The sequence below is a fragment of the Arvicola amphibius genome, chromosome 4 (assembly GCF_903992535.2).
Source record: "Arvicola amphibius chromosome 4, mArvAmp1.2, whole genome shotgun sequence".
NCBI lineage: Eukaryota > Metazoa > Chordata > Mammalia > Rodentia > Cricetidae > Arvicola > Arvicola amphibius.
Genome location: NC_052050.1, coordinates 8,668,522 through 8,693,473, shown reverse-complemented (window position 1 = coordinate 8,693,473; position 24,952 = coordinate 8,668,522).

Below are 24,952 nucleotides of genomic sequence, written 5' to 3'. Positions count from 1 at the left end.
GGTGTATATTGTGTATGAATATATATTTATGGATACACATAAAGATATACATCATATAATCATCACGTCATGTGTATTCCTTGAGTAGATTCTATTTTGTGTACTTTGTTGAAGCTGTAAAAAGAGCAGAAATAAAGACAATACTTTCTTAACTTGGCTCATGTTAGCTTAGCAAGGATGAGCCCAACAGGTCCCTGAAATGGGAGGTAAAATCCTTGGAAATCAGAGCTATGTTCCCAGCAGTCTTTTCTATAGAGAAATGGTATACCTGTCTAAATTTTATGAGTCTATCTGTTTTGACATTTATGTGATTCAATCTTATCAACCAATGTCGAAAAACAAGTGAAACCAGAGTGGTCTGAATTTGTTGGGAAGGGAGCTCTTCCATGGGGAGAATCTGACCTTGCTCACTCATGTGAACCTTGACCCAAGACACCAGCTGTCAGTGATGCCTGTGTGTGTGCGTGCGTGCGTGCGTGCGTGTGTGTGTGTGTGTGTGTGTGTGTGTGTGTGCGCGTGCGTGCGTGCGTGCGTGCGTGTGTGTGTGCGCGTGTGTGTGTGTGTGTGTTTCCATTTTACTGATGAATAGTTACGTATCTTCTGTCAGTGTAAGCTTTGAAGGAGGGGGCACGTGACAAGGCACCCCACCTGTAACTAAAACAAGCCCCTGGAATCAAATAGAACTTGCAAACAAAGCCTGGCACTGAGGAACAGTCACAGTGTGGCTGAGCAACAGGGACCCCCACTTCAAAGGCAAACGTCCTCGAGGGTGCTGCAGATGATGGGAGGGAAGAGGGGAGCCAGCAACTGCAGCAAGCTCCTAGGAAAGTAGGACCTCGTAAAGATGATGGCAGCTCAGGCACCCAGAATTTCACTTGGGACCATGTCACAGCACCAGGTTCCCAGCACTTGGACTCTCAGTCTTTCTACTCCAAGAGAGGTAGGTAGGATGGTAAAGACTCCAGGGTTAACTTCAGAACAGCTGCTGAGGATACAATGGCTAAGGTCTTAGGATTCTTGTCTGGGCTCCCAAATCAGGTAGCCTTCAGGTTGTTTTTTTGTAGTAAGGAGGCCGCTTGTTGGTCCCCAGCTGCTTAGCTCCGAAATAATCACACAGAAACCGTATTAATTAAATCACTAAATTAAATTAGCTCTAGCTTCTTATTGGCTGACTCTTACATATTAATTTAACCCATTTCTATTAATCTGTGTATGGCCACCGTGGCTGTGGCTTAGCAGCTAAAGTTCCGTCTGGCTCTGGCAGGGCTACCTGGCTTCTCTCTGCCCTTCTTCCTCCCAACATTCAGCCTTGCTTTCCCTGCCTAGCAAGTTCTGCCCTGCTATAGGTTCAAAGCAGTTTTCTTTATTAATCAATGGTAATCACAGCATACAGAGGGAAATCCCACATCATTTTTTTTAATCAATGCAAAGTAAATATCTGTGAAAATACCCTAGTGTTTCTAACCTGGCTTGCTTGGTTCATCTGGTCTACCTGGGGACGCTGAAAAAGTACATGGGCTGAACTCAGGAACATGTTGGGGGAAGAAGTCCTACCCTTTTCCCTTCTCCCAGGTTCTCCGGCTACACAGAATTAGACCTGGGGCAGCCACCATATGTCTATAGACTAGAGAAGAAAGAGGGAGGGGCCGCTGTGGAATATGAGACCCTTCCAAAGATAAATGCAACAGTGGGCAACACCGGCAAAGTAGCCCAAGAGGCCAGCAGTGTTGAACTAGCCAGGCAGAGAGAGAAAGTGGGTAGTCCCCAATCCAAAAGCTGCTTCCTTAGTCTTCCCTGCCTTCCCAGGCTGATTTACTTTCTGGGTTGCTCCCACCAACCCTGGTGGTGAACAGAGAGTGGAACGGGGCAGGGAAGTGTCCGGGCCAGATGATTCTGCAAGCAACCTGCTCTCACCACCAAAGCCATCCTCCTGCAGAAGACAGATGGTATAAGCTGTTGGGAGCTCTGGGGTACTCAGCACCCATGTTAGTCATCTCCAGAGGGGCCTGAATTTGGCTGCCCATGTTCACAGAGTACCTTCCATGTGGGCATAGTCCAGGTGGCATAAAGATTAGCCATAGTGGAGGCAGGTGTCATTCATTCAATAGCTAATGATCCTTCTGTGAACCAGACATTGAGAACACAATGTGGACTAAACCCAGTTGTGGTGAGATTTTGTTTGTGATCTAACAAATGAAGCTTGCCTGAAGATCAGAGTGCAGAGCTAACCACACTAGTTAGCCATAGAGGCCCAGACAGTGGTGGCACATGCCTCTAATCCCAGCACTCACGAGACAGACGCAGGCATATCTCTGTGAGTTCAAGGCCACTCTGAGCTACACAAAATTGATTCAGTCTAAAAGAGAAACAGAACCAGGCGGTGGTGGCTCTCACTTTTAATCCCAGTACGTGGGAGTCACACTCCTTTAATCCTGGCACTAGGGAGGTGGAGACAGGAAGGGATATGGCTGGGTGAAGAGAGGAATATAAGGCGGGAGGAGACAGGAGCTCATTGCATTCAGCCTGAGGATTCATGGAGCCAGGATCTTGCCCACTTTGGTCTGAGGATACGGTAGAGGTAAAAAATCTCTATAGTGGCTGACTCCTTTACTTCTCTGATCTTTCAGCAATTTGCCCCAATATCTGACTCTGGGTTTTTATTATTAAGACTAATTAGAATTCATACTATGCCCAGTCGCCTCTCCTGCATAGTAGTGGGAACTGCCTTTGATCAAACAAGCATAATAATAAATAAAGAGGTTCAGATTGGGATGAACTCTTTGAGGGAGGGCAATTTGCAGTACAAGATAGCTAACAATCTCAAGACAGTCATGGTGGAACCAGACCTTGCCAAAGAAACTCTTGACCTGCCCTTGACTTGCCCTTGACTTTGGGTAAGTTAAACCTCATTCTCTCCTATAAAATGGGTCACAGAGAGACCAGCACATTTCAGCAATTAGCTCATTGAAAACCCCCAATAACAGCTAGCTTGTACTGGGAGAAGAAACTTCTGGAACCCAGTTGCTAAGGCTCAGAGTGTCTCAGCACAGTCCAGAGACCCCACTCATCTCTTCCCCGGCAGACAGACCCAGGATTTCCTCATCTCTCGGGAGACCCTGATAGACACCCTTCTTTCAACTGACTCCAGCCAGAACTTCTGAGGACTGCCGTTATTACAGTCCTGGGTCTCTTTAAGCAGTCACTGCCAGGACTGTGGGGGATTCATGGTGATTCAGCCCTGGCCCAGTGAGCTGGACACACAATCGCTCAGCCAGGACATGGCCTTGAGCCTGAAAGCGGCTGCAAGAAAACAAAGCTGTTCTCGGGCCTTCTCAAGCTCCCTCCGACCCCTGCTGTGTTCGACGGGCAGGCATATTCTGTCCAGCCCCTGTCCCCAAGGTGGACTAAGGCAGGCTTCACGCTCTTGAAGGTTTGAAGGCAACACAATTATTCCAGCAGAGAAATCAGGCAACTGTCAGGAAAGAAAAGGAAAAACAAAAAAGAAAAAAGAAAAAGAAAAGAAAAATCAACCAAGCATGTTTCTATCTCCCTTCAGGAAGTTTATCTGTATATGGTCTCCTCTTTGGATCGGGGGAGGGGAGCAGAAAAGAAAAGTTATCAGCCTCATTCAAATGTGTTGGTCCTGGGAGCTCAGGAATACGGCTTTGAGGGCTCATTGGCCAGTTTCCACGCTGTTTCCAAGCAACGTGACATGCAATCCATCCATCGGAACCTTATCACAGAGCCAGTGAGCCGGAAGGCGCTGAAGAGCTCTCTGCCCAGACTCCCTGCACTAAAGCCCCTGGGGAGGCTCATGCAGAATGAAACAGAAGGCAACAGTGACCCCAAGAAGATGAGAATGAGACCAGGACTGGTGGTGTAGGCCTGGGATCCCGGATACTCAGGAGACTGTGGCAGAAGGATCAAAAGATCGAGGTCTGTCTGAGCTAGGGTGAGTTCAAGGACAACCTGGGAACTTAGTGTGACCCTGTCTAGGGAGCTGAAAACGAAGGCTGGGCAGTAGCTAAGTGATGAAAGGTTGCTTGGCATGCCTTAAGCCCTGCATTCAACCCCAGGTATGGGAGAAGGAGACAGAGCAGGGAAAGGGGGGCAGGGGGAAGGAAAGAGGGAGGGAGGGAAAAAGGAAGAAAAGAGGGAGGGAGGGAGGGAGGGAGGGAGAAAAGAGGGAGGGAGAGGACCTAGACTCTTAAAGGCGAGGCATGGTTATCTGAGCAGGGCTGAGGCCAGGCAGCTCACTCCAGGACCTTGCCCACTTATTCCCCTCCCTGTTTCACGGATCCCTGGGGTGGATCGCGCAAGGATCTTACAAGAATGTGCTCTGGGAAGAAACAGCAAGCATGTCTGACCTCCTGGCCTCTCCTGTAGTTAGGACCACCCTTAAAATATATATAAGGCAAAGTTCTAACAAGCTGTCCTTCAATTTCCCCAAAGCAGGAAGCAAAGCGGTCCTTCCTCTCTGTCCATCTCCGAGGCCATTTCCTGGTGTGCACGAAGCCACTGCAGCTCAGGGCCTGCGTGCTGGATGTGGACATCTGGACATACTGAGCAGTCTGAACACAGTCCTGGCAGTGGCTGCTTAAAGAGACCCAGGGCTGTAATAACGGCAGCGATCGGAGGTTCTGGCTAGAGTCAGCCGTGAAATCGGAGTTGCAATGTTCCAAGCCTGCTTCTCAGGGAGACCTTAGACAGAAAAGCTGGAATTAAAAGTCAAATTGCAACACACACCAACCAAGGACGACTATTTCTGTAGATAGACCACACTGCAGCAAACTGCGCACATATATTCTTGCAATGGCGCAGAGGCCCTAAGAAAGAAATGGCCACTGTCTTGCTTCTCGTGTGTAGCATTTAACTTTTTAAAACTGGAAACAGAAAGTGAATTCAAAAAGCTGAGCAAAGCAACAGCAATCTCCTTCTGGGTCCTTCCCCAAGAAGGTACATGACCTAGGTGTGTATGACGCCCCGAAAAACCACTGAGCACTGGCCAAGAATGGGCACCACAGCTGGGCAGTGGGAGACTCCCAGGGGGCAGCCCACCCCCTCTCTTCACACCACAGGACTCACCGGCCAAGGGCCAATGATCCCCAGGCATGAAACCAAATGAACAAAGAGGTTACACAACTCAGCAATCACACAAGAGCCAAGACAGGCCCTGACATCATAAGCCCACCAACGTCTCCCCAGTCTTTCGTGTGAGCTCACATTATAAATAAACAACCATGATTAATCAGATTATAAATATATAACAATAAACGGTATAAACACAATGACAAACTTCATAGAGCACACTTGAGTCCATAAAGTTCGTTTTCCCGCCAACAGCAAAAGGGGCAAGGCACTCAGGAGGACCTGTTAACTCTTTCCTACTTCCTGGAACCCATTGAGAGCCACACTAGATTAACGCACCCTGTCACAATGGCACTGCAAGGACGGCTTGGTGGAATAGAAACACTGGTGAATGCAGGATGGCTATAGACTGTAAAGTGCAAAGATGGGATGGTAGAACAAAAGGGGGAAAGAGGGAAGAAATGGGGACACTCAGCTGCTGATATGAATAGAAGCAAGGTTTCCTCTTTGGCCCAAATCTAACTTGGAGGACTTCCAGAGACCTGAAAGCCATGATATGGGTTTAAAGGCACACACAAAGTCCTATGAGCTTTCTAAAGTTTTCCAAAAGTTCCAACATAGCAAACAACGGGGTGAGAATGGAGGGTAGGGTACCGATAATTTCTTCAGTTCAGATTTTACTAGCAATAGCCAACAGTTCTGCGATCTGAAGGTACAGGGGTTGACTGCCATTCGTGAATTCCTTCACCGTGGCTCCGGAGAGGGTGTGTTGTCAATCCTGCCACGTGGGTGGAAATACCAAGGCCGCAGCGCCAAGTGATGGCAGAGCCGCAACTCCAAAACCCACACTCTAACTTTATACTGACTCTGACAGGATGCACTCGACTCCAGTGTCCAAGTGGAAGCCTCCCCGCAAGGGTCAGGAAAAAGAAGCTGGACGAGCAGTAGCTGTGCGAAGGGAGGCACCTGGTCGGCTCAGCAAAGTAGAAATGATCCTTGCTGAATACACAAGGGGGAACTCAGCCCTTGATGGTGACACCAGGAGGTCCAAGCCACCAGGAACAAGGAACTGCTGCCAGAAACAAGCTGAACTACCCACTAGCTCCTACCATTAGCCACACGGTCCCTTGGAAGACCTGAGCTTCTGGAAGGCAAACACGGATTGCAGGACCCTGATGACGTCTTGCTCAGGAGGAGAAGCCAAACACAGGGAGCACACAGTGACTCTGTGTGGCAAATCCATAGATAGGCACACATACGCAGACCAGCGGCTGCCATGGGTGGGGCTGGCTGTCTGCTGAGGATGACAGCAACTGCCTGGGTATGGCGTTTCCTTTGGAATGGTGTGTGTTTATGTCCAAACTCTTCAAAAATGCATATATTAAATGTATGCAACTTTTGCATGTCAGTTATAGCTTAAGAAAGGTGGCTGCAGCAAACTGTACAACACTGTGAATGTCTTTACAGCCACTGAATTATACTGCAAAACGGTTAAAATGGTCGATTTGATATTATATGCATTTTACCACCAGGATAAAGGAAGTAACTCTCTACAAGCCTCTGACCTTATTCAATCAAACATGAGACTAACACATGGGGCCAGGGCTTGGGCTCTATGACTACTGGGCTCAGAACTGGACGTTCCCCTAAGACCCTCAAGTTTATACAGTCATGTTTAGAGAGAGGGTGGGGCAGGCGGGAGGGAAGGAAGGAGGGCGCCAGCAGTCAGCAGCCGGCCAGGAGCTCTGAGCAGCCTCCTAGGCTCAGGCAGCCCATGCCCTGCAGCCCCCCTGGCCTCGGCCCACCTGGCAGGCACGACGGCTACTTTCACAGGGCTGGGAGCCCAGTGTCCTTGGTCTGCATTAGAGAGTCAACAAGCATTTATCTGGAGCAGGGGAACAAGGCGGTAGTGGTGGCAGAACTCTGACAATATTTAATGACTGGGGGTAGGGACACTTTGTAAGGTTGGAGGGAGGCTGGAGGCAAGGAACCAGAGGAGGGAGCTGAGAACTCCAGGGGAAATTCTGTTGGGGGTGGAGTGGGGGGAGAGATAAAAGGGGCTGTAAAGCAATTTTGACAAGTTAACAGACAGGTAATATTCCAGCAGTGTTTACTTAACCAGGCTAGCGCTTCATGCAGCGCAGAGGAAGCTGGGGCACGAGAGCCTGGGCAGCTGAGGCCTGCAGGCGAACAAAGATCCAGTCAGAGAAAACCAAATACAGCCAGGCCCATGCTGGCAGCCCTGTGGCCTCTCCTCCAGCTCGGAAGCCACCCTGAGAGGCTTCCGGGACACCCATCTGAGAGAGAACATCCAACCTGAATCTTCCAGGGTCTGCCACGTGGAACACAGCCTGGCTTCTAACTGCCTTGTCAGACCCTTGGAGCCATGTGTTCTGCATACTTCCCACTTCAACACAAACCCTGTTCCTCAGCTCATCTTAGAAAGCCAGACTTGAGCCAGGCTAGGGGACCCAGGCCTATAATCTCAGCACTGGTAGATTGGGGTGAGAGGACCACATATTCAAGGCCAACTTGAGCTAGATAGTAAGACCCTATCAAAAAAAGGAAAAAGAAAAGAAAGACAGACAGACAGGGAGAGAAGGAGGGAGGGAGGGAGGGAGGGAGGGAGGGAGGGAGGGAGGGAGGGAGGGAGGGAGGGAGGGAGGGAGGGAGGGAGGGATTGAAAGGAAGGGGAAGGAAGAAAGGAAGAAAGAAAGACAGACAGACAGAAAGAAAAGAGAAAAGAAAAAAGCTCAGCAAAACATAATAGCTAACTAACCAATGGAGACTTGGTCCACCACTGTCCCAGGGCTGAGAATATTTACCCAATAATGAAACTCATGTCAGCTCTGAAATTCCACTATACCTCACCCAGGTCCAAAGCCCTGTTCTGCTACCTCCTCCCTGTCATATACTGGTTAAACTCTATGGACCTCAGTATCCATATCTATTGAACAGTACAATAGCTCCTATCAGATTAATGTGTTGTTAATTATTATGTGTTCATGTCACTGATGCAAACTAATATGTAATAATCATGAGGAATAAAGAACAGGCAGACTTAAGGAAGAAAAGCAGACAGATAATAGGAAGCATCGCACGCATCTGAGATTCCTTCTAGAAGTCTCTGCCACTCAGTAGGAAGGTAATCTGAATACAACAGTACAACCTTCAGATTTGATTTTTAAAAGCTGTGCACATTGTTTCAACTCAAGCTCCACTCTCACAGGATAGAGGGAAATCTCTTTACAGGCACCAAAAGAGGTGTTGGGCTGACTGAGGAGCCAGGGAAAAATACCCAAGACACCCCAGTTCTCAGAGGCCCTGGCAGCCGCCCCGAGTAACTGGATATGGCTCCATGTTCGTGTATTTCTCAGAGAACATAAGTGTTCAAAGACATTGAACCAGCACTCGAGGGGTGCCAAGATTATGACTTCATTTCCTACATGCTTGCCTGCCTCTGTTACAGGACACTATTTTGAGGTTGGATTATATATTTTTAGGTTATTTGGAAAATCATTGTGGCTTTAAATAATAAAATTCTGAGTGACATCTGTCAGACTCAATTACTCTGAGTCTGCTAAGCTGCATTTTCTTTCTCTCTTTTTTCTTCATTTTTAAAAGTGCAATGAAGTAAGTGTTATCCAGAAAGGTTTGCAAGAGTCTGCAAAGTTGTGTATTAAACACTTTATTGAAACTGGTCCCAAAGGCTTACACTAGAGACCCAGGCTACGAGCCCAGGATGGTACACATAAGAACTGAACTTGGTAGGAAACAGAGATACCTGTGAAGAACCACAGGGACATCTGGTCAACTTCTTTGTTGTACCATCAGGGAAGTAGAGAGCCATGGAACTTGAAAGTTGGCCTTACATTCACAGTTGGCCACAGGGAAACCAGGACACAACTCAGGCTTCCCCTAGGCTCTGTTTAGTAGAGACTCTCCAAGTTATCCTGAAGGCCCATCATTTCTTCCAGTGCCATGACTCAAAAACACACATTGATAAGGATTCCCAATGGCTGTACCAGCTAGCAATATTACACCAGCCTTCATCCACATGAACCTCTGGCCTTCCTACTTTAAAGATTCAATCATTATCCTTACTTTGAAAAGTGTGTCTTGGTTTTTCATCATGTGAATTTTACCTAAAAGGGCTATGGTGTGATGTGGGAGTCCCCTCTGTGTGCGTGATTACCATTAATGAATAAAGAAACGGCCTTGGCCTGTTGATAGGGCAGAACTTAGGTAGGCAGAGAAAACTAAACTGAATGCTGGGAGAAAGAAGGTGGAGTCAGAGAGACACCATGGAGCCGTCGCCTGAGATAGAAGTGCTGAGACTTTGCTGGTAGGCCACGACCTCATGGTGATATACAGATTAATAGAAATGGGTTAAGTTAAGATGTAAGAGCTAGCCAATAAGAACCTAGAGCTAATGGGCCAAGCAGTGTTTTAATTAATACAGTTTCTGTGTGATTATTTTGGGGTTGAGTAGCTGGGAACGACCAAGTGGCCTCTCTCCTTGCAACAGTGGTGGTTTAGAAAGCCCCATTTGCAACACAAATGGGGAATATCTGAAAGCAAACAGCATCCTCTTGAGAAAACCCTGTCATCATCTCCCCAAAGCCATTCATTCCATCCCCCATACACCAACATGAACAAGTCTTAAGCATTTGAGATAGTCAGATTTCCTTGTACCAGAGGAAAGTATGTATACACAGGAAAGTTGCATGTAAAAGCTTAAAGTGACTAGCTATGTGTACCAAGAACTCACCCGACACAAAAAAAGTGAAGAGCTGTTCAGAGTCAAGAAGCCCCTACTGCTCTTGCAGAGAACCCAGCTCATTCCCAAAATAGCTCCAAGGAATCCGGCTTCTCAGTCCTGTATGATGGGCACACACACTCACATGCACACATAGTCATACTCACATACACATAATTAAAATTAAAATAAATCTTCAAAAATAGTTGAAGAGTCAAACACAACCTTTCTTGGTAGCCAAGGAAAATAAAGCTAGATATTAGAAATGAAACCTGACCTCAAAGGCTTATATATGAGAGTCCTAGCTACAGGCCTAGAGCGGTATACTCAAGAGCTCAACAAGGTAGTGACCAGAGATGACTGTGAAGAATCACAGAGGCATCTGGTCAACCTCCCCTTTGTACCACCAGGGAAGGGAAGACCTATGGAGCTTCATCTGATATAACCATCTGACAACATGATTCTACCCCAGTTTTTTTCCAATAGAAAGCATAATCAGCATACATACAATGTTGGGAATTTTGTTTACCCATCAATGTCTGTCATAGCTCCATAAAATGCCCAGAAAAATAAAAGAATAGTCAAAAAGTATTAGATGGACATGTAAGTGAACTTGTAAAGCAGTGGTTCTCAACCTGTGGGCTGCAACCTCTTTGGCGGCGAAACAACCCTTTCAGAGGGGTCACCTAATACAATCAGAAAGCAAAGATACTTACATTATTGTTTATAGCAGTAGCAAAATTACAGTTATGAAGTAGCAATGAAAATAATTTTATGGTTAGAGTCGCCTCACCATGAGGAACTGTATGAAAGGGTCGTAGTATTCCTAAGGTTGAGAACCCCTGCTCTAAGTGAAGTCAATTAAAAGAAACTATGAGAGGCACATATAACAGAAATGGTACAGACTAGAAATAAATCCAGAGACTTGAGATGAGACCGCCATCTAGAATGTTCCGGGCTTTGAACCACCCTTCCATGTAAAAAGCTCTGGGCTGATGCAGGATGAGAATGGTATTGTATACCGTATGTTGCCAAAGAGCAAACCGAAGGAGCAAGTCAATGAGATGCCTGCCCAGGGGCTCCAGATGAATTAACAGAGCGCTGCTGAGTTCCTGTAAGAGTTCTTTTCCTTCTTTAGGAAGGTTTATTATTAGGTACTTTTTAAAAGCTATTATTAATGAAATATTTTTCCTAATTTCTCTCTGATAGCTCACTGTTAGAATAATGAAGCTACTTTTTATATTGATTTTGTACCCTACAGATTTACTATAAGTGTTTATAACACCTAAGAGTTTTCTGGTAGCTTCCATCAGGTCCCTTAAGTATAGACTCAGTTTATTCTTCACCCGTTGAACTTTTTATTCTCTTAAAGTGGTATTTTAGAGTCTTAATGCCATCCAACAGCACATTTCACCCGCCGCATCCAAAGCTTTCAGAGTCTACTAACTCAGGAGGTGATGAACTGATCCTACATGCCCTTCTCCTTGACAACAGCGGATGTCTAAAACTATGTCATCACTGTGGCCATTAGGCCCAGGTTAATCAAGCCTAATGTCATCTCCAGAAATCCAGAGAGGATGACTTGGCAAAAGGCAGAAGCCTTAGGCCACACCTCAGTGCTCTCTGTGCAGTGAACTCTGGAAATGAGCAACCTCACAAAACAGCCTCCACCAAATCCACTCTTCCCTTGACAAGCCTCTGGCAGTCCAGATCCTATAACCCTACCTGGAAGTCTCCAGACAGGATGATAGGCGCTTAGTCTAGAAGACAGTGGGTGTTCAATCCTCATAAAATGAAGATTGCTCTGGGTGCTAATGCATTTGCTCAATGCATTTACTCTATACATGGTCAGCCCACTCAACAGAGGATCATTCTGCCTTCCAAAGGAAGAAAAATCTGCCATCGCTACCACATGGGTGACCCTTGAGGATGTTAAGCTAAATGCAGTAAGGTCATCACAAAGGAACAAATACAATATGACTCTGCTCACGGGAAGTCCCTAACACACTTACTCATGCAGATACTACTAAAGTAGTAAGTGACAGAATCTTGGTAGGGAAAGGAGAGTGGAAATGTGTGGTTTGATAGGTGGAATTTCCATTTAATAAGGTAAAAGCTCACCTTGTGGACAGATGGTCTGATAGGTCACATTACACTATTGATTACACTGTAGTGATATCACTGCTCCGTGCATTTAACGGCAGTTAAAATGAGAAGTTTATGCTGTGTGTATATTTTATCACCACCAAGCACAGACAAGTGTTTGTGTGTATTTGCATGCATGTGCGTGTGTGTTTACAGGTACATTTGCACATACATACTTATGGAGGACAGAGGTATGCTAATCTTCAGGTGCCATCTATCTTGTTTTTCATGACAGGGTCTCGCCTAGAGCTTACAGGTAGGCTAGGCTGGCTAACCTCAAGAATCAATACTTCCCAGTATTGGGCTTATAAATGCTTGCCAGTTTGTTTGATTCTTGTTCAATATATGTTAGAAGGATTAAACCCAGCTCCTCATGTTTACAAGACAAGCACTTAACTGACTGAGCCATCTCCCGAATACATTCATTCTTTTCTAAAATACTTTTTTATTTTATGTGCATTGGTGTTTTGCCTGCATGAGTATCTGTGTGAGGGTGTCTGAACCCCTGGAGCTGGAGTCACAGACAGTTGTGAGCTGCCAAATGGGAGCTGGGAATTGAACCCAGGTTACCTGGAAGATCAGCCTGTGCTCTTAACCACTGAGTCATCTCTCCAGCCCCCTAAATTCACTCTTCAACCACCTTCTCCCCAACCCAATGAATACCAGGAAAGATTTTTTTTTTTTACCAGACCTAGTTCCCTCCTGCATAAACACAGCCCAGAGGCTGACACAAGCTCTTTAAGCATTCTAGTGAGTCCCCCCACATGCTGCGGCCTTTTTCTTGGAATTAACTCAAGAAAACCATCTCATCAACCTGGGAAGCAGCATACAAGAAAGCAGGAACCAAAGAGAATGGCATTCGGTACCCAAAATCCAGGAGCAAGCACTCCTGGAAGGAGGCAGGGAATGAATATACACCCCCACCACCCACACATACACATGAAAGCGGGGGTGGGGAGAAGAAACCTACAGGCTAGGGTGGGAGTGAGACTCTGATGCCAAGGCCACCAGCAGAGAGAATTCTAGCTTGAGTCCTGGCTTCCAGAACAGGATGGAGGTAGGTCTCCAGGCATCCTCTCTCCCACCGGAGAGGCAGGCGATGGAGCCTGCATCTCAGTCCTTTCCAGGATCCCCTGTGCTAAGAAAAGGAAAACATATTCCACAGGCTGGCAGGACAGTAGGCTCTGAAAACGTGGGCTGTAAATGAGTTCCAAGGCTGGTTTTGCCCTTAGAGGACATAAGATGTATGGTTTGTCAGAGAAGTAGAAAAGATAAGCCTTCGGAATGGTAACCTGACCAGATAAAGACCAACAATTGCATCGGAACATTTTAGCCCATGAAAGGTCTTAGGAGCCACCTAGGTGCGCTCTAGCCTATGCCAAACCTAGAAATGCCTCTGCAAGAGGCAAGGTATTTCCTTTTGGTTTGCCAGTCGGGCTTGTCTGTGAACCACGGGGCTGTCAGAGTCACCCTGCCCTTCTGCAACATTAAGACAGTTACTTCCTCAGAGGGAGGGGAAAGAAGTGTTGACTGAGAGGTGAGAAGACGGTACCTTCCTCCATCCCGGAAATACTCAAATCTGTCTTGGTTTGGATAGCTACTACATGGAGACACACACTTAAAATATTGTGAGTACTTCCTATGATTTCTTCCTCTAATAATGAACACGTTATTAGTATCTTCTAATAGTGAGCACACATAACAAGGATGTTTAAAATAATCGCTACAGGTTAATTTTATGCCCAACTAGTGTAAGCTATTTGTTGACAAGGATCTCAGTCAACAGGTCACCCACTCAGATTCAAGTGTCCTCCACCAGACCGTACCCATGTGGCAGCGAAGAAAAGTCATAGACACACCATCAAGCCGGACCTGGTGGCACAGGCTTGGAATCCCAGGAGTCCAAGGCCAGAAGATGGTAAGTTCAAGGCCTGGCTGGGCGACAGAAGGAAGTTCAAGGCCACCTTGAACAATTTAATAAGAGCTCATTGAGGAAAAATAACAAAAAGAGGTCTGAGGATGTAACTCAGTGATGCGCACTGCCTAGTATGCAGAAGGCCCTAGAATCAATCCCCAAAACCAGAAAATAGAGAAAGGGAGGGAAGAAGGGGGAAGGGGAAAAGAGGAGAGGGGAGGAGAGAGAGAGAGAGAGAGAGAGAGAGAGAGAGAGAGAGAGAGAGAGAGAGAGAGAGAGAGAGAGAATAAAAGGAAATCAGTCTTTCCGAGCAGCTTGTTTCTCAATTGTACAGTTTTTGCAAGACAGAGAGCTTGGAAACCATTGACTCTATGAGTGAAGATTCACCCCAAGCTACGCTGCAGGCTATAACAGGAAAGCCCGTGCCTTTCTTACATTAAGGAAGAGTCGCAACTCGGAAGAATAGCAGATGTTCAAACCAGATGTTGTTCCTACTACTGCTGCCTCTTGTCCAAGCAGCCAAATCCCTTATTCAACACGTGATATTTGAGAAATGACCATAATAGTACAACAACTAGTTTTCAAACGTTATGATGGGCCAGAACTCCTCAGGGTACTCACTACCCAAGTCCGAATACACTTGCATGTGTGTTCATGTATGTGTGTGTGTGTTATGTATGCATGACTACAGGTTGGGGAATGTTAATTTGTGTGTGTGTGTGTGTGTGTGCTTGTGTGTGTGTGTGTGTCTGTTTGTCTGTGTGGTGTGTGCATGACAAGAGGTTGGGAAATGTTCCTGGGCAGGTGTGTGTGTGTAGAAGTCAGGAATGAACATCAGATGCTCAGATGTTATCCTCTGTTGACGTCCACCTTATTTTTTGAAACAGGTACCTCATGGTACCTGGAGTTCATTGACGGACTGCATCAGCTGGCCAGTGAGCACCACCCACCCCCTTCTGCCCCCCGCCCTGCCCCAGGATCTGCCTGTCTCCCTCTGCCTCCAAGTGCACAGAGTTTCAGCTATAAGGCCCTGCTCCGTGATTTTTACATAGACGCTAGGGACCCGAACTCAGGTCTTTGGGGTTGTATAGCAAGCACTTTGCCCATTATCCCTCAACCCTAAGGAGAGTCTTTTTAATAACCCCATTCATGAAAGTTCCACTCCCATGACCCAATCATCTCCCAAAAACTTCACCTTTTAATATCATCAAATTGAGCATCGGGCCTCAAACATACAAACTGGGGATGGCAGCAAGCATTCGAACCATAGCACTGGGCATTCCTTAAAACCCCACAAACAATGCAAGCAAGGCAGACAGATGGCCCTCCCTCGAGTATTGACTTCCTGCACAATGAGGAAGCTGTGTGCTGATCTGTGTCCACTATGATCCATCCCTCTCCCTCTAGTCCTGTGGGTCTCGCTACTTTGGCTTCTGACTCTTATTTACCTATAGTCACCATCCTTGTGTGGTCACTCTGCCTTAGGTCACTATGAACCCATGTGTCATACACACACACACACACACACACACACACACACACACACACACATCTTCTGGTGACTGTAGGAAACTCCAAGAGCCATCCATAGGGAATCCATGGAAAGAGTGACAGTCTGTCTTCAGGTCCTAGATCACGTTCCTCTGAGCACCGAGTCAGGCTGAGAGTTAAAACAGGAAGCCCCAGAGGAGCCCTGGAGCAAGGAATGGTATGTCACCGAATCTAACAACCTGACTCCCTTCTAACCACAGGACCATAGAGCACTCAGAGAACTCAGCCACATCTGCCAGTCCCTCTTGGGAGCTGCTGCTTCTCCCTGCATTGCCTCATTTGCTACACAAAACAGAAAGTGCAATCGTTGTGTCTCCACCTTGCACACTCACTCACACATTACATGTCGAGTCCCACATACATTTGCACACACATGATATATACACCAACCAGAAGAGCATGCCTCCATGCAAAGGTGGGCGCACACATGCCCACACACAGAAACCCAAAGTTTAGTTGTAGGTACACAGACTACAGTTAAAGAGATGTCCAGTCACTCACAGACCCCGAGAGAACCTATTCGTCCTCAGCTTTTCCGTTTCAAGATCACTCTAAAGAGTGTCAGTCGATTCTACTTGGAAAGCCACGCCCAGCAGTGCACAGTCCAAATCCTCAGAGTGTTCAACTCACACCCTTTGCTCTTAGTTAACCCAACGACTTGGAAAACAGAGGAGGAGCTGAGAGTATATGTCACCTCGAAATCTGGTACCATCCACCCCAGTCCCACCCCACTGGTTGAGCCTTGTGGTACAAGTCTGTAATAGCAAATGCTTGAGAAACAGAGGCAGAAAGATCGTGAATTAAAGGCGTGGTTAGAATAGACAACTGAACAAGACCTCTCTTATAATAATAATAATAATAATAATAATAATAATAATAATAATAATAGAGGCGGGAGAGATGAATCAGCAGTTAAGAGCACTGACTACTCTTGCAGAGGACCCAGGTTCAGTTCCCAGTACCCACATCATGGTTCACAACTATCTTTTGTTCCAGTTCCAGGGAATCCAATGTCCTCTTCTGGTCCCTTTTGGCCACTGCACACATATTGTGCACAGACACAGATGCAGGCAAAACATCCATACACATAGTCTTTTTATTTAATGAAATAAAAACTCTAGTTCCCACAATGGTCTGTCTCTGGCAAACCACCCCAAACCTGGTCTACCAGTGCTGTAGTAATCGGCTTCTGTCTACACACCTCACGGATTGGTTAGCTTCGAGGAGGGTCCTGGGTCACGTTCAGATAACACCCAAGGGAGGAGACAGGGACAGAGACTAGCTTCCTGGTTGCCAAGGACCAAGAGGTGATGGAATAGGCCAGGAAAAGTCATGTCACACCATCTCTGGACTTTAAAATATTATATCCCAAAGAGCCAAAGGAGATCATTCAGGGAAAAATTAAGAATAACACCATAGCTGTGACAATGCTTCAAGCCACTATCTCTCAACCCATTTGTTTCTCCTCGGCTACCAGCCAGGACGTGGGCTCCTGGCCTCTCCCTTCTCTGTCACTCCCAGTTCTGTCTTCACAGAAGAACCCCAAGTCCTCTCCTCCCACCCCTGGGTACATCTTACGAAAAATTCCTTGCAGGGACATCTGGGGCTTATGACAAGAGAACAAAATCTGCAATAATGTTGCCAGCCGTGGCCCAGGAATTTTCCAAACGGTGGGAAAATGCTGGCCAAGCACAGAAGCCAATGGGAGGAACCAGAACACGCCCTCTTGGTGCCAGGGCTCAGGCCTAGACCCATAAGTTCAGAGAGAAAGGCAGCGTAGGAGGGTATACAGTGTCCTTCTTCCTAAGAAATAGCTAGGGAGGACAGTGGAAACTCACAGGTAGCTGGACACACTGACATCTCACGGTGAAAGAGGATGTAAAATTCCAGGGAATTTAAAACAAGAATCAACAGAGAGATATCTAAGCAATATCTAAGTTGCCAAGAAATATCCAGGACAGCTACATATCTTGAAGGTCTATAGCATTCTAGGGATGTTTCCATTTTAAAAGCAAACTTAAAGGGGGAAGTGACTTATGTATTTTGGTTAGCTATCACCTTCTCTTTTCTCTGTAAAATACCTACCACTCTGGCCTCCCCCAATCAAAAGTGTCCTCAACATATGCCCAGGCAAGTGGCTGAATGCATCTAAGGGATTCTTAACCCCAGTTCAGTCCATGTAAGAACACAGAAGGAATAAAAATCAATTTTTTTTTTTTTTGGTTTTTCGAGACAGGGTAAAAATCAATTTTTAAAATGATTGTTCTCACAACATAGTGCCCTGGTTTTTAGTAATACTTCTATGTCTTCAAAGCGCAAGGCCAAACTTCAGACGAAAGTGCAAACTAAACTGCAAATCACCCGTGGAATGAAATATGAATAGAGAGCTATATGTCCAAAATCACAGCCCGGTCTCACGAGGATGGCACTGATGCTTGCCTTCCCCTGACAATCGTCAACCTGAAGCTCTCCTTTTCTCATGATGAACCGCTACGAAAAGAAGAAAGGAACCCCCTGAGGAGGGGCAAGAGGGAAGTGCTGGGGTTGGCAAGTGAAAACGGGAGTTGCCAACGATCTGGCTCTGCTTCCCAGATCTGTGCTGGACACTGTACATATGCCAGCTGGTAGTGCCCTTGACCGTTTTACAGATGAGGAGGTGGAGGTTCTGAACAGCAGGACAACCTCACTGTTAGCATGGAAAGAAAAATAGGGCAGAAGAAAAAAGGGCAAAGTCAGCACCAATAGCCAACTAAACTAGCCTTGTGATCTAAGCTCAGGCAGTCACAGGTGAGAGCCAACAAGTGCTGTACTGAGATGGGGAGTTACAGGTGGTGGCATTCAGCTGTATAAAAAAATGAACCAGGTCGCCCGCTCCCCAAGGGGTCATGACTTGTATTTTTTATTTTTTTTTCTTTAAGGTGACTTTTCAAGACACCATGGTAGCTGCCGAAGGAGAAAGATGCCAGAACATTACCAGTAAGCCACAGCCTCGTGACAATACACAGATTAATAGAAATGTATTAATTTGAGATGTAAGAGCTAGCTAGGAATACGCCCGAGCTATTGGCCAAACACTGTTGCAATTAATATAGTTTCTATGTTGCTTTTTCGGTGTGGGTGACGGGAAACGAAAGCGCAATTTTTGCCTACAAGGCCTCTAAGAGGGACTCGGAAGAGGTTACACCCTAAAGTCACATCAAAACCTATGGCCTTCTTGTCCAGAGTTCCCTACTTAGCTTCCAAGGGAGGTCTCCCCAACTCTCTCCCCCTACCAGTATCTTGCCTTAGCAAGTCAAAAAGCCAGACTTGAGAGGCTTAAGAGCAGTGGTTCTCAACCTGTGGGTCGCGACCCCTCGGGGGTCAAATGACCCTTTCACAGGGGTTGCCTAACACCATCATAGATATTTACATTGCGATCCATTACAGAATCAAGATTACAGTTATGAAGTAGCAACAAAAATAATTTTATGGTTGGGGGGTCAGGGTCACTACAGCATGAGGAACTGTACTAAGGGTCGCAGCATTAGGAAGGCTGAGAACCGCCACTTAGGAGGTTCCTCCTCCATCAGATGGGCCCGAAGGAAGCACTGAGCAGTTGCTAACCAGCAAGGCCACAGCAGCTTTTCCTTCCTTCCTCCTGTGGAGAGACGAGCATCTGGAGAGCTCTCTTCCTAGGAAGACAAACAACATTACCTAGGGGTTTCTGAAGGCCCTCTTCCTGGATGCCAGTTCGGTGTGAAGAACTTGGTTTTAACTATCTCTGCAACAGAACCTGAGCCCTCAAGAGCCGGCTGTGAAGCTTGGTGTTAGACTCCTCAGAAGAGCATTACAGGACCGCGTGACGCTCACTGAATAGGCCCATTGCTCACTGAATAGGGGAAATGACCATTAAAACAACTGCCTCTGATGAAGGACCATTCAAGTCCAGGGGATGCTTCAGTTAGAGTATGACCAGTAACATCCCCAGATATAGTCCCTGAGCACCAGCAGACAGCAGGCAGCACCTCAGAACAGGGAAGGCAACAAGCTGCGACGAACTCACAAGAGCTCAAGTCCTAAACCCCGGAAGTTCACTATAGGTTCTGCCCATCCCTGGGAAGAAAAGGCCTCCAGCTGTACCCTGGTTAAAGGTGACACACACAGAGAGCACAGACTGGGCAGAGGACTGATGGTGTTCAAACCATGGGTGGGAGCTGGTTTACTAGGCCCAGAGAGGCTGGTGGCTGCTGTCATATATATATATATGTACAGGTATGTTTCTGGGAGGGCAATTGCATCAGAGAGAGCTAACCACAGCACCTATGGGACTGTTTCCTAAGTCCCATACAAACAGATCAAACGTCAGGTGACAGGGCCCCCCATCCTCTCTGGCAGAGAGCTCACCGAACTCCCACTTGGCCCCCAGACTATGACGATTCTTTGGGGGATGTGGTATGAACGTTCCAGGGCAGGGACCTGAGCTGTATACTCACCGTCACACATAGATCCTCCCCGAGCCTGTCCCGGGGACCCCTCTGCACCTTTCAGGGGCTGAGCAGTGAGCACTCTGTGATACCCTGGAAGGTCTTCAGCAGCTCACTGAGAACAAGAGCAACTCAGCCAGTTGGGTTTTTCTTGAGACATGCCTATGTGTCATCCTCACATCTGGGTGTGAGATTTTACACAGTTAGATCTAAGATGTCACATGTCTCACATCAAAAGAGACATTTGTCAGCTGGGGGGAGTCAGCAGAACATGGACAGGCTGCCACTGCCACCGCCGCCGCCACCACCACCACAGATAAGCTGTCTAGCCTCTCTTAACGTACGCCTTTATCCAAAACACACACGATCCACACCTTCCACTGTTAGGTAGCAAAGAGCTTGTGTGGACACCACCTGGGCATCATCTGTGGTCAGCAGGTGGGCACTATTACAGCCAGTCCTTTATTTGGGGCTTTGAAGTCCAAGGTCTCAGTCACTCAATCAACAACATCGTCCTGGCTGCAAGACCCTTCTCCTGATAACGCCATCAGCCATGTCTAACGCTACATCACATACTCATGTTGCCCACCTTGGTCCATCTCACCCCGCATCATCAAGAGATGTGGATACCAGAGCATCAGTAAGAAGATGGAACACTACAGGACGATAAAAGAACCTTCCGGGAGAGATCGCATCCATATAACACCTGCCACCCCATCGTATAAGAATTCTACTGTCAAACTAATGCTCATTCCTTATTGTGCCCAGTTCAGAGAGCAAGCTCTACCAATAGTATACATATGCAGGGAAATATCGGACAAATATCATTCAATATTGTCCACATTTCCAAGCATCGACAGAGGTTTTGAAATCTATCCCGGCAACTGAGGGAGACACCTGTATTGACAGTCATTTACAGTGTCTCAGCCTAGAGTCCCCTAAGGACAGTCTTCCAGAACTCTGTAGAGAGTTATTCTCAGCACAGACTGGCCCTAAACAGATCTATTAGGAATACCAGCCCCACCCACAGCCAGGTTGTTCCCAGGAAGGCACACCCAAGGATACACCAAGGTCTCGGTCTCCTGGTTAGGCACCTGGGAGGAGCCTCCATGTGATGGTGTGGCTCAGCTCTTCACCCGCAGACAGACAGGAAATGCTGACATCCTCTTGGGACCCTTGTGCCAAGCTTCCTGAAAGGATAGCTGTAGTTATCTGCAGAGCTCAACGAACGAGGGCTATCTCTTGTCCTGACAGAAAAGATGGAAAGCAGCCCCAATGGACATTCAGGGATCAGTTGCGCCTGCCTAGGCTCAGGTCCGGCTCCCACCTCTGGGGAGAAGGACTCTTATAACGCATGTGCATGGCCAGAAAAGACGGTAGGGCTGGAGGGATGGCTCAGTCATCAAGGCTAGGCTCATAATCAAAGATATAAAATAGACCATGCTCTCCAATGTTCTCTCATGCTCTCTCATAGAGAGCAAAAGACACCTCAGTTAGCAAATCCTGAGAGAGGGACAGTACCAGTGGAGGGACTCAGACAATGGTGGTCACAGCCGTCTACCAAGAGTCCCTCCCCGGGGACACCTGCTCCAGGAGAAAAGCAAATGCTAGCACCATGCTCCCAAAGCAGGTCCTTCAGTGGCTGTGGGCTGCTTGACTGCTTCCCGCTGCCCAGCCAGAGGCATCAGTCACCATGCCTCTTCGCCCTTCCCCTCACTGGAAGGGGCTGAGTCACTCTTGCTCCCCTCATGGGTGACACTTCATGTGAAGCTCATTCACACCTGAGTGTCACCTCAGGCAGTGCCCTGTCAAGCCTCTCCAATGAAAGGGGCTTTTTCTTCTTGAAAGGAATCTGAGGAGCCACAGCCGACAAGGGCAGTCAGGAAGGATGCCCCACAAGCCATCCCAGACCGCATCTGCCCTAGCCTGACCTAGCAGCTGCCTTCTACTCCACCCGTAGCTCCACCTGTCTGGAAAAGCGCTCCACACCCTGCCTGGCCAATCTAATGCCTAGGCCGCATCTCTGGGCTTCCAACCCCCAGAATAAGATTCTACACACACACACACACAGAGAGAGAGAGGGAGAGAGAGAGAGAGAGGGAGAGGGAGAGAGAGAGAGAGGGGGGAGGGGGGGGGAGGGAGGAAGGGAGAGAGAGAGAGAGAGTGAGAGAAAGACAGAGACAAACAAAGTCACAGACACAGAAATAGAGAGAAGCACACAGACACAGATAGAGACACACACAGACACACAGAGTCACAGAGATGGAGAAAGACACACACAGACAGAGTCACAGACACACACAGAAACACACACACACAGAAACATACACAGAGACAGACACACAGAGTCACAGACACACAGAGACACACACACAAAGACATACAGAGACAGACACACAGACACAGAGGTAGTGACACACACAGAGACAGACACAGAGTCACAGACACACACACACACATGCACACACGCACCTACCCATACCACCCACAAAACCTAAACATACCTGAAAATAATGGTCTTCATTAGCACAGGTAAGACACAGTAGAGCCCCCCCCCCCCGCCGGCATGTCTTATGTCCCCAACATTAAGATTAATAAATCCCCCTGGAATATTAACTGTTCGAATCTCCAGGGCAGTTTCTTGCAGAGTCCAAGTGGGGAAGTCCATCCTATGACTAGAGGACAAAGAGCCAAAAAGTCAGAGTCCTTACACAGGACACAGGTCCTCGTTGGATCAGAGCACACGAGGCAAGGTGCTGTGGGGAAGGTAATGAGGGTCATGCAGCCCAAGGGGGACAAGGTCACACTCTGGGGCTCAGATTTTGATTCTAAGACATCACATCTGGATGACCAGAGAACTGCCTGTCTGGGCCGGTTCACTCCATACAGATGTGACTGCACAGGAGTTGCCGGGGTCTTGGGAGGATTAACTCGAAAGACCTAAGCAGAGCTCTTAGCTCTCAGGAAGCATGTTCATCACCACCGGCTCTGTAAGAAACCATTGTCCACCTGGCAGACAAAAATCAACTCAAAATGGATTAAAGGACCTATGATAAAAGGAAAAGGCTGTCCGTCAACTCCATGGCTCTTCATACACACCCTACGGATCGGAATTGATTCCATCTTACAAGTGGAGTGTTCGTGAGTCCCTGAAACCAGGGTCAAGAGCTCAGGAGTGTTGGCTGAAGAGCCACATTCCCACGGCGCTGCTCAGGGCCATGTGGACCTGGAAGACTTCATCGAGCTGGGCTTTCCCTGGCTACTGCGGGGCCCGCATGTCGCAGTCACTAGCAGAGGTATCCTTTTTGTCTGTGTTCCTGTCTCTCTTTTCAGATTCATGAGAAGCCACACAATTAACTACAGAGCCTCCAGAAGGCACCAAGTAGTACCGTGCACTCAGGGTTGAGCAAGACATGGGATATCACATGAATAAAAAAATGTATAATTTTTCTTCCCAGGCCACAGGAGGCCCGCTGGCCCAGGAGAAGCTGGGGGGTTAGGCTGCAGGGCAAGGACAGCTTGTTCAGGCTCCTCCCCTCCCTCTACCCTTCCCAGCTGGGGTGGGGTCACAACCTCCCTTAGCTCAGGCCTCTGGACACTGTGCTCCAGGCAGGAAAGGCCAGCTCAGGCCCCACACTGCGCCTGGCCCTAGGGGCAATCAGATCTAGCCCCCATCCCCCACATCCACCAACCTTCTGCATTTGTCCCGGGGACTTCCAAGGGGGCAAGGGTCTGGTGTGGTGACCCCTGGGCCCTGCCTCTCAGTCACTGGCCCAGGAAGATTGGAAAGGCTCTGATCTCCACAGAGACACAGAGGGCCTCTAGGAGGGGAGCCCCAAACGGAGAGGCCTGAACTCGGGACCTTGCCCTGTGTCTCCCTGAGAAAAGTTCATCTTAAATGGAGCCAATCACAGTACAAAATGAAGAAAAACAAGCAGCTTCTAAACAGAAGCACAGCTCCCCATTCAACAGTCCCTGTAAGCTGCAATCCCATCACCTTCTTCCAAATGCTCCCCAAACCACAGCTTTTGAGTCACCCCCAAACCCCTGCCTCTGCCTGCAGAAACACCAAGGAAAGACTTGCTTTAAGCAGCATCTACAAACCAGCACAGGGGAAGAACCTTCGCTCTGCAGTGAGCCGAGCAACAGGGCCAGTAAACGGAATGAATGAAGTGACCTGTTCGGGAATGGAAGGAGCACACATTTGTGCAACCAGAATACACCTCGGAGAGAATGCAAGCTGCTTCTAGGACCGAACCACAGAGGCTCTTTGTTTCCTGGGCACTTTGCGGTGTTTTACGCAGAAAGTCTGGTGACTGCTGAGGAAGCTCCTCTAGGAAGTTTCCAATCTCTCCTCCCTCCTCCTCTTCCTCTTCTTTTCCTTCCTCCTCCTTCCTCTCCTCCTCCTCTTGCATTCCCTGTTTAACCGGCTTTCTCTCCCAAGAACAAACACCTGACAAGAGTTCAAACTAGCCTATCATTTCAACCCCCAAAGAGATTGATCACCAGGTTGGAGGTACAGATAGCACAGAAAACAGCTCTTTAGCACCCTGGGGCATCTCAGGAGCTGCTGGGGAAACTGCGGGGATCCAGCGACACAATACCAATGGCCCAAACTTCCTTCACTGGGGAGAAGCTAGCTCTGCATTTATGCTCAGGCAGAACGGGCAGACGGGCAGGCAGGCGTGGGGCTCTGGGCACTGTCAGGCGCCTGAGTGACCACTGAAACCCAGCTCAGCGGCTGAAGGTGAAAGCAGGCACACGGTGGAGCCACAGCGCCATCAAGTGGCTGCTTTGGGAATGGTCGCAACATAAATGAGACTGGCTCAGAGACAATGTCCAGGGTTCCCAGCCTCAACTATCCCTGGAGAAAATAGAGCTGCCAAACTGTCACTCCAGGCCATGGGGCAGGAGCCTGCAGATGGACACCATCTGTACAGGCATGCAACAAACACCCTCCAAGGATGGACTGGAATCTGCCCCGGAGGATGCTAGATCATCCATGTTCCAACTCTGGGAGAGGTCACAATC